The sequence below is a fragment of the Triticum dicoccoides genome, chromosome 4A (genome assembly GCF_002162155.2).
Source record: "Triticum dicoccoides isolate Atlit2015 ecotype Zavitan chromosome 4A, WEW_v2.0, whole genome shotgun sequence".
Lineage (NCBI taxonomy): Eukaryota > Viridiplantae > Streptophyta > Magnoliopsida > Poales > Poaceae > Triticum > Triticum dicoccoides.
Genome location: NC_041386.1, coordinates 107,920,454 through 107,930,620, shown reverse-complemented (window position 1 = coordinate 107,930,620; position 10,167 = coordinate 107,920,454).

Here is a 10,167-nt window from a genome sequence, read left to right as displayed (position 1 = left end):
TAATGTCATTATCAATATCTTGGTCTGAATATCAACATCCAAACGAAGAGTAAATGATGGCCACCAGCCGCCCTTTGCTTCCCCTCCACTTGTTTTCCCTGTGGCATGCCTTTGTTTACTTGAGCAGTGTGTGGGACACTGGCACACACACATCATACTTCCATTAGACTGGCATGCACCACTATATACGGCCAAGATGATGACACAACAATGAAAACAAAACATCGTCTGCAGTAATGGCCAGTCCCTTTCAAGACTGCGGATAAAGCAACTCCATTATCCCTGTAGAAAAATGGGCCGATTGATTAGGACTAACAGTCATACGCCTTGCTTTAGGTGTGATATACAGCAAGGAGTATAGCAAATTGGAGGGTGAGCAGTGTGGGTGATTTTTCTTTACACAATCCTGGTAACTCAAAACTAGGAATAACTTGACGAGTGTCACCGTCAGACGATAATGCCGGGTTATTTTTGCTCCTTTTTGGTGACGGATCATTTCCCTTTCATTAGTGTGTGTCGCATGGAGCATCCAACTTGCAGTACCAAAAGAAACCACCTTTCTTTGTGTACAGGATCACCACCACCTCAGATATCAAGAGTTTTAACACCGAGCTAGCACCAACGATATACAACACCGGACGTCCACACGCCGCGGGGATGGTGAACCCGGCGGAAAAAATTTCGGTGATCACTGTTGAGTATACTGATTCATTAGGAACATAAGATAGACTAGGATTTGTCTTGTCTTATCTTGTATTTTAAATTGATCATTGTACTTCTATATATATGTTCACGAGGCTCAAGCAATACAACAATTATTTCATCAATCCTTTCTTTCCCTTCTAACATGGTACCAGCCTAATCGATCCAACCCTAACTGCCGCCCGCAGCTTCCGCTCCGCGCCGCCATCGAGATGGTCGGCCTCCATGACCGTCGCCAGGGCCCGCAGCACCCGTACCTATGGTTCGTCCGCCGGTCATGTTGACCGGCTGCCCTAGAGAGTCCTTTTCACGAGTCTTTGCTCCCGGTTTTTCTCTCTCCTACCAGTCATCTTGATCGGCAATTTCTTTTTGGTTTTTCGATTTAAGATCGATTTGCGTTGCCCGTCGCCACCGCCAGACCCCACGCCTCTACTCCGACATCGGCGCGACCGGCCGACCTCTTCACCGATAGGCGGCACCTAACGGCCGTCGTCCGTGCGTCTGCCCGTCCGTCGCCCCGACCCGGTGGCCTCGCACGACAGGCGGCCCCTCACGGCCGTCGTCCCCGCGTCGGCCCGCTCGTCGACCTACGCCGGCTGTCACCATCCCTGTCCCCGAATTCAGCGCGTCCCTCCATCGATCGAGCAACGGGCGACCGCTGCGTCACCCCGCCGGGCCGCAGCGCCGCCGTCCCTGTGTTCTCCCCGTGGTTGCACCGATTTTTGCGCCGCTGCAACGCCCCTTCGAGCCGTAGCGCCGCGGCCATGGTCCCCGCTGCCGCCCTGAGGCCGTTCCCGTGGTTGCACCAACTCGCGCGCTGCCGCTGTGTCGCCCCTTTGGGCCGTAGTGCCGCAGCCCAAATCGTCGCACCGAGGTCGTCCGCTCCAGGGCGTCCTCGAGGCTACACCGACCCTCGCGTCGCCGCTGCATCGCCCCGTCGTGCCATAGCGAGCGTGGCACGCGATCCCTGCAACCGGCCTGTCGTCGCCCCGATCCACGCGCTGCCATTGCGTCGCCCCTTCAGGCCGTAGCGTCACGGCACGCGGTCCACTCCGCCGTCCCCGCACGTCGACTTCTACGTGGTATGCGTCGCGCCGCCTCCCTAAGCGCGGGAACGCCACCGTTCGCGCCGGTCCTCGTCATACTGTCGGGTTCTTCCTCGCCTACTTCGAGCACCGTCGCTGCGTTATGACCTAGCCACCGCCTCCTCAGGCTGTCGTCGCCTCGCTTCCTCCTAGTCCATGGCGACTACTTCGACACCGGCCACCCTTACTCGACATCGATCACGGCGTCCCTCGCATGGCTACCTCAACAACGGCTACACCACCCTACGCTCTCGGCTACATCGACATCGGCACAAAGGGCTACCGCCTTGCTTGAGCAACATCGTCGGTTTTCACTCCAACGACGCCTTCCACGATGCGTCGACCGTTAAGACTGTGTGGGGGGTGTCCGTCGGCTTGCCTTCGGATTCTTTCCAGTCTCATCGTCTGCGTCGCTACTATTATGACTGCGGGGGGGAGGGGGGATGTTGAGTATATTGATTCATTAGGAAACATAAGATAAACTAGGATTTGTCCTGCCTTGTCTTGTACTCTAAATTGGTTATTGTACTCTTATATATTGTCGGCGTTCTGGGAACGGGGGTCCCCAGACTTGCCTGCCTGCGGCCTGCGGCGTGGCTCAAAGGAGGGCCCAACACGGCCCATCTTCACCAACACAGACCCAAGACCCTCGCGAGGGGCCAAGCCTCACGGGGCGGACGACGCGGAGCTTCCTCAGGCGCGGCCTCATCAGGCTGGCTCGCGAGGAGGCGGAGAGATCAAGGCGGGGTACCTCACAAGATGCCCGTGACGCAAGCCATGACGACCAAGGGTGCCAGGCGGGTGCCAGCCCGCGCAGTGTCCTCCTTTCCTCTTTGGTGCAACGGGGGCAAGCGCAGCCGCGGAGTACCGAGGCATCAGGCAAAGGTTGCCATTTCGGTGCAACAAGATCAGGACCAGGAGGACTGCAAGACGGAGGTCATTGTGGAGCCCAAGACGACGTCACCACCAGAGCTTTGTGCAGGCGAAGACTACTTTTGTCAGGATAGCTGGTACTAGTTGTGCCCCTTCAAATTAGCCCGCCATTGTTGGCTCCCTTCCCGCTCGATATTTGGGATGAGGACCAGGGCTTCTATAAATAGGACTAGCCACCCCGAACTAGTATAAACCCTGTGTCTCTCGTGTTGTTCTTCCCATAGCTTAGATCTTAGCGAGGCGGAGGGGTGCAGGTAGGTAGGAGGCAAAATCTCCGCGCGCACCCTAGTGTTCGAACCTCAAGGGTCTGCTGGAACCCGAAATCCGACATCTGGCGCGCCAGGTAGGGGTGCACCGGAGTTTTCTCTTCCGCCACCACCACGGCCTGCCTCGCGATGAGTAGCGCGTCGCCCGCTCCGGCCGCCGGCGCCAGCACGGGGGCCAGGGGGCTCCGAGCCCTGGCCCCAGCCCTGCAACGGGTACAGTGGCCGGACAAGTTCAAGCCAACGACGCCGTCGCGCTACGGCGGCGCGACAAATCCGCTGGCCTTCTTGCTGGCGAGCGAGGATGCCCTCCTCGAAGTTGGAGGTGACGATAGGGTCATGGGAAACTGGCTCCCCATGGCCCTCATCGGCGCTCCGCGCACATGGCTGCTCCACCTGCCGGCAGCCTCCGTGGCCTCTTGGGAAGAGCCCCGCAGCCTTTTCCCCGCCCTTCGCGCTACACCAACACCCCCGGTCGTTGCGGCCCTCCTGGGCGGCTCGCAGGCGCCGCCTACAAGTCACCACGTCAAGCCGTTCATCCGCCGGGTAAGCGCCGCTTCCACACGGCAGGGGGCTCTCCCGGACCGGGCGGCGCCCAAGGCCGGCCTGACCTTCAGCTCGGAGGACCACCCCTCCAACTCGGCCTGCTCGGGTGCGCTCCCCATGCTGTGCACCCCCACCATCTGCTAGGTGGTCGTCATCAGAACTCTCATCAATGGCGGTGCGGGCCTCAGCGTGCTCTCGGTCGAGGCCTTCAACCTCCTCTGCATACCCCTGGAATGGCTGCAACCCAGCCGGCCCTTCTCAGGCGTTTGGGGCGGATCATCCAGCTCCTTGGGACAGATCCGGCTCCTAGTAACCTTCGGCACCTACAACAACTTCCGCACAGAGCTGATCGACTTCGACATCGCCCCCATCGGCCTCCCCTACAACGCCATCCTCGGCTACCCAGCGTTGGCCCAGTTCATGGCCGCGACGCACCCGGCGTACAACCTCATGAAGATGCCCGGGAGCAGCGGTGTCCTTACCTTGCACGGGGACACCGGAGACGCGCTGCGGGTGCTCAAGCTTGCCTTCAAGACGGCGGCGGCAGCACAACCCACCGACTTGGAGACCCCTGAGCCCAAGGGGGCTGCGCCCGCCAAGAAGAAACAGTTGTTCACCCAAGACAAGGCAGAAACCTAGCAGATACCCGTCGATGAGGACGGGTCCACCAACACCACTTTCACCATAGGCGCCAACCTCGAACCCGAGCAGGAGGAGGCACTGGTCGGGTTCCTGCGCGCAAACAAGAAGGTATTCGCTTGGGAGCCTAACCAGTTGGCAGGGATCCCTAGGAGAGTAATCGAGCATCACCTCAACGTGTGCCCCAACGTGCGCCCTGTGAAGCAGAAGGCCAGGCGGAAGTCCACAGAAAAGCAGGCCTTCATCGTCCAAGAGACCCGCAAATTAGAAGCCACTGGGGTCATTCGCGAGGTCCGATACCTGGATTGGTTGGCCAACCCTGTCGTTGTGCCAAAGAAGGGAGGGAAGGAGCGCATGTGTGTCGACTTCACCAACCTCAACAAAGCATGCCCGCAAGATCCGTTCCCGCTCCCGCGCATCGACCAGATCGTCGATTCCACCGCGGAATGCGACCTTCTATGCTTCTTGGATGCCTTCTCTGGGTATCACCAGATCAAGATGGCGGTAGAAGATGTCGAAAAGACAGCCTTCCTAACCCCGTGTGGGGTGTACTGCTAGACATGCATGCCATTCGGGCTGCGTAACGCAGGGGCGACCTTTCAGCGGCTGATGCAGATCGCCTTGGGCCCGCAGCTCGGGAAGAATGTTGAAGCTTACGTCGATGACATTGTGGTAAAGTCTCGGGAGGCCAGGACCCTGATACAAGACCTGGAGGAAACCTTCGCGAGCCTCAACACAGTGAATCTACGGCTCAACCCAGAGAAGTGTGTGTTCGGAGTCCCCTCGGGCAAGCTCTTGGGTTTCCTCGTGTCCAACCGAGGCATCCAGGCTAACCCGGAAAAGGTCAAGGCGGTGGAAGACATGAGCCCGCCAAAGACCCTCAGAGAAATGCAGAAGCTCACTGGGTGCGTGACCGCGCTAGGGCGCTTCATCTCCAAGTTGGGGGAACGAGCGCTGCCCTTCTTCCAGCTAATGAAGAAAAAGGGGCCCTTTGAGTGGACTGAAGAGGCCGACAAGGCGTTCCAGGATCTCAAGAGATACCTGACCAGCCCGCCGGTCATGGTGGCTCCGCGCCCTCAAGAGCCCCTGGTGCTTTACCTCGCCGCCACTCCGTACTCCGCCAGCGCAGCCCTGGTGGCGGTAAGAGAGGAGCGTCAAATCAAAACCGCAGCAGCAGCTCGGGACAAGGCAAAACAGGAACAAGGAAGGCCCACAGAAACCGCCATCGCGGCTGAGGAGGATCAGCCGCCGCAGAGGAGTGCACCGGAGGCGGAAGAGGCCCCTCCCCCAGATGGCCAGCCTCAGGAGGCCTCATCGCCTCAAGAGGCGCCATGGTCTCCGAAGGGAGCCTCCAGCACTGATGCACCCAACCTCGTCGAGCACCTGGTGTACTTCGTCAGCACGGTGTTGCGGGATGCGAGGGCATGGTACCCCATGCCTCAGAAACTCCTCCTCGCGCTACTGGTGGCCTCGCGCAAGCTACGGCACTATTTTCAGGGTCACCCCATCAAGGTCGTCTCGTCATACCCCCTGGAGAGAGTGCTCAAGAGCCCTAACTCAGCTGGAAGGGTCGCTGAGTGGAACATAGAACTGCAAGCGTTTCAGCTCGAATTCAGCACGACCAGAGTCATCAAGGGAGCAGAGTTGGCGGATTTTGTGGCAGAATGAACAGAGGCACCAGGCCTCAAGGCCGACGAGGATCGGTCCCTCTCCCCGAGAAGCGAGGCGCCAGAAGGCTGGGTCATGTACTTTGATGGGGCGTTCTCCAGGCATGGCGCTGGGGCTGGGGCGGTGCTTATATCGCCAACTCAGTACAAGCTCTACTACACTGTGCAGCTCTGTTTCCAGCAAGGTGAAAATGTCTCCAACAACATAGCGGAGTATGAAGGTTTAATAGCGGGCTTGAAGGCCGCAGCTGCCCTGGGGGTGAAATGCCTCACCATCAAGGGTGATTCGCAGCTCCTTGTCAATTTCTCCAACAAGGTGTACGAGCCGAAAGATGAGCACATGGAGGCCTACCTTGCGGAGGTCCGCGGGATGGAGAAGCAGTTCTGGGGGTTGGAGTTGCAGCGTGTGCCCCGTGGCACCAATCAGGAGGCCGACGACATCGCCAAAAGGGCGTCCAAGCGGTTACCTCAGGAGCCTGGCGTCTTCGAGGAGCGGATCTTCAAGCCCTCAGCCCTGCCGTCATTGTCAAACACGGCTCAGCCTCGGGAGAAGCTCCCCCAGCCACCTGCCTCAGGAGCTCCGGCCTGTGGCCCGGCCTCAGGAACACGCCTGCTCCTGACGATGGAACCTCAGGAGGGATGCTGGATCACAGAGCTCCGGAGTTACTTAACAAAAGGGACCCTGCCGAAGAAGGAGGAGGAAGCGGAGCGAGTGGCACGCCAGGCCACGACATACTGCATCAAGGATGGGGAGCTCTACCGGAAGCGACCAAACGATGTATCCCTGCGCTGCATCTCCAGGGAGCAAGGGAAGGAATTGCTGAAAGATATACACGGCGGAGACTGTGGACATCATTCATCATCACGGACCCTCGTCGGCAAGGTGTTCCGCAGTGGGTTTTATTGGCCCACCGCGCTCAATGACGCCGTCGAACTAGTGAAAGCTTGTGAGGCCTGCCAGTTCCATGCCAAGCAGATCCATCAGCCAGCAGGAGGCCTGCAGACTATACCCCTTTCGTGGCCATTCGCAGTCTGGGGGCTGGACATCTTGGGCCCGTTTCCTCGGGCGCCAGGGGGCTACTGCTACCTCTACATCGTCGTGGACAAGTTCACCAAGTGGGCTGAAGTAGAGGCTGTCCGCACCATTCCCGCGGGTTCCGCGGTCAAGTTCATCAAGGGCATCGTGAGCCGGTTCGGGGTGCCGAACCGCATCATCACGGACAACGGTTCGCAGTTCACCAGTAACCTCTTCAAAACATACTGTGCTAACCTTGGAACGCAGATATGCTACGCTTCAGTGGCGCACCCCCGAAGCAACGGCCAGGCTGAGCGAGCCAACGCAGAGGTCCTGAGGGGCCTCAAGACCAGGATGTTCAAGAAGAAGCTGGAGGCCTGCGGCAGAGGTTGGTACGACGAGCTTCAGTCCGTGTTGTGGTCCATCCGCACAACCGCGACCAAGCCGACTGGAGAGACCCCGTTCTTCCTGGTCTATGGAGCCGAAGCGGTCCTCCCTCACAAGGTCAGACGTCGCTCCGCGCGGGTCCTGGCGTTCGACGAGGCGCAGCAGGACACCATGCGGGGGATGGACCTCGTGCTGGGGGAGGAACGTCGCCGAGAAGCCGCGCTGCGAGCGGCGAGGTACTAACAAGCACTGCGGTGATATCACTGCCGCAACATCCGCCCCAGAACTCTCGAGGTAGGAGACCTTGTGCTCAGGCGGGTTCTCTCCAGGGAGGGGCTGCACAAGCTCTCTCCCATGTGGGAGGGCCCGTTCAAAGTTGTTCATGTTTCCAGGCCCGGCTCCGCGCGCTTGGAGACTCAGGAGGGGTGCCGGTCCAGAACGCATGGAACATCCAGCACCTCCGGAGGTTCTACCCTAAAAAGGCCCAGAGCCTGTGAAGAAGGCGAATGCCTGTGAAGTTGTCGCGTTTTGGAAAAGGCCCAGAGCCTGTGAAGAAGACGAATGCCTGTGAAGCTGTCGCGTTTTGGAAAAGGCCCAGAGCCTGTGAAGAAGGCGAATGCCTGTGAAGCTGTCGCGTTTTGAAAAAGGTCCAGAGCCTGTGAAGAAGGCGAACGCCTGTGAAGCTGTCGCGTTTTGGAAAAGGCCCGGAGCCTGTGAAGAAGGCCAACGCCTGTGAAGCTCGCCGACCGTGACACTCTCACGTAATAATGAGTTGGGGTTGTACACGCCCCGGAGTCTCAGGAGCGCCGGCCTCAGGCCCTGGGGCTCCCTCCCACGCCCAGTGGCAGCACTTAGCTCCGTGCTGGTGAGAAGACGTCAAAGACTAGATTAGGTGCCGGACGCGGCTTTTCATTTGCTTTCCGCAGTTGGCTTGTTCCTTCTCATTCGAAGTTTTATTGAAGTTGTTGCCGTCTTTTGCTTGTGGTTCTTCGACTTTTCACTCTCCTGCCTCAATTTCTCTTGTGTAAGGCCTCGCGAGGGGGGGACAGCCGAGCGCCCTCGCGAGTGTTCCTGTCCTAATCGTTCAAAGGGTCCACGACCTGGGTCCATTACAGGAGCACCCCTCCAGTCCGTGCCCCACGGGCATCGCGACACGAACACAGGGCATGGGTCGATCGCCCCCCACGGCTGGGGGCCGGGAACTATCCACACGCGGGCACGTAGCCGGAAGGCACGATAACGAAAGCAAAATGATGATTAACAGCAATAACCCAAACACGCCCCCGGGGGGGCTCCACACTACTGTCTTTTTTACGTAGGAAAAAGGAAGAGAAAGAACAAATCAGGTGCAGCTCACCTCACACCGGCCTGCAGGGAAGACTCGAGCTGCCTCCGGGGCTCAGGCAGACTCTCTCTTGCGCTTCATCGGGGTGCGACGGCGGGCGGACACGCTACCACCTCCCAAGAAGATGTGGCGGCGTGGAGGCTGACCGCTGCCACCGCTGGAAGAGTCACCGCCTGAAGAAGAACCGGAGAAGCTTGGGGAACCTCGAGCGCCGCCAGCCACGCGAGCGCTGTCCTCTCCATCATCGCTGGAGCTGGGTTCCCAGCCGCGGTCGTCGCCCTCGGGGCAGCACCCTGCGCGGCGACCATCTTCCCCAAACACCCTCACGTAGAGGGTGGCATCGCCGTCAAACTTGAAGTGCAGGGTGCAACGATGGCTCAAGCCACGCGCGCGGGCAAACGTCTGCCAACCGCGGGCCAGGGCCAGGCTCCCGGCTGCGGAGACCTCCAGTGAAGCCCATGAGGCCCGGCTGCAGCAGCCGTCGGCCTGAAGCCAGAGGCCGCCCGGGGCGCCGGCCGGGAGCTCGCCGAGGAGGAAGCGAGGAAGCGGAAGCCGGGTGCTAGTCGGCTCCGCCGACCACACAACAAACTCCGGCAGCACCTCTGCAGCGTGAAAGCGCGGCCTAGGTGGACGCGCGACCGGAGCGCGCCCCCCGGCCGCAGCAATCCGCCCGTCGCCGTGCTGAAAATCGCCTCCACGACCGCGGGGAGCTGCCGTGGTGGCCACAGGATGTTTGCAAGGGCGCCCTCGGCCGCGCTTTGGCGGGGGAGAGGCAGGCTCAACCTGGCGACCCTTCCCCTTCTCTGCGGCCGAGAACCTCCTCGACAGGGCCATGAAGCAGAAGGAGAAGCAAGGGTGGATGAACTGGAAGGGCGCGTGCCGATCCGTACTTATAGCTGGCGAGGGCCAACCGACGGCCCCCACGATCACAGGTAATTATGACCCGCTTTGCATGCAGGGACTTGTCCAACCTGTGTAGTTGCCGAGGCGCCATGGGGAAGTGGAGACGCCCACGTCCAATCAACCGCCACGCGGCGCCCAAGACCGCAGGCTGTTAGGGCCCGCGGCGCTTCGCTCTTGCCCTTTCGCCTCCCTGCACGGCCAAGCCCGGGCGCGCCTTGGGCCCGGGGGCTACTATCGGCGTTCTGGGAATGGGGGTCCCCAGACTTGCCTGCCTGCGGCCTGCGGCGTGGCTCAAAGGGGGGCCCAACATGGCCCATCTTCATCAACACAGACCCAAGACCCTCGCGAGGGGCCAAGCCTCGCGGGGCGGACAACGCGGAGCTTCCTCAGGCGCGGCCTCATCAGGCTGGCTCGCGAGGAGGCGGAGAGATCAAGGCGGGGTATCTCACGAGATGCCCGTGACGCAAGCCATGACGACCAAGGGTGCCAGGCGGGTGCCAGCCCGCGCAGTGTCCTTCTTTCCTCTTTGGTGCAAAGGGGGCAAGCGCAGCCGCGGAGTACCGAGGCATCAGGCAAAGGTTGCCATTTCGGTGCAACACGACCAGGATCAGGAGGACTGCAAGACGGAGGTCATTGTGGAGCCCAAGACGGCGTCACCACCAGAGCTTTGTGCAGGCGAAGA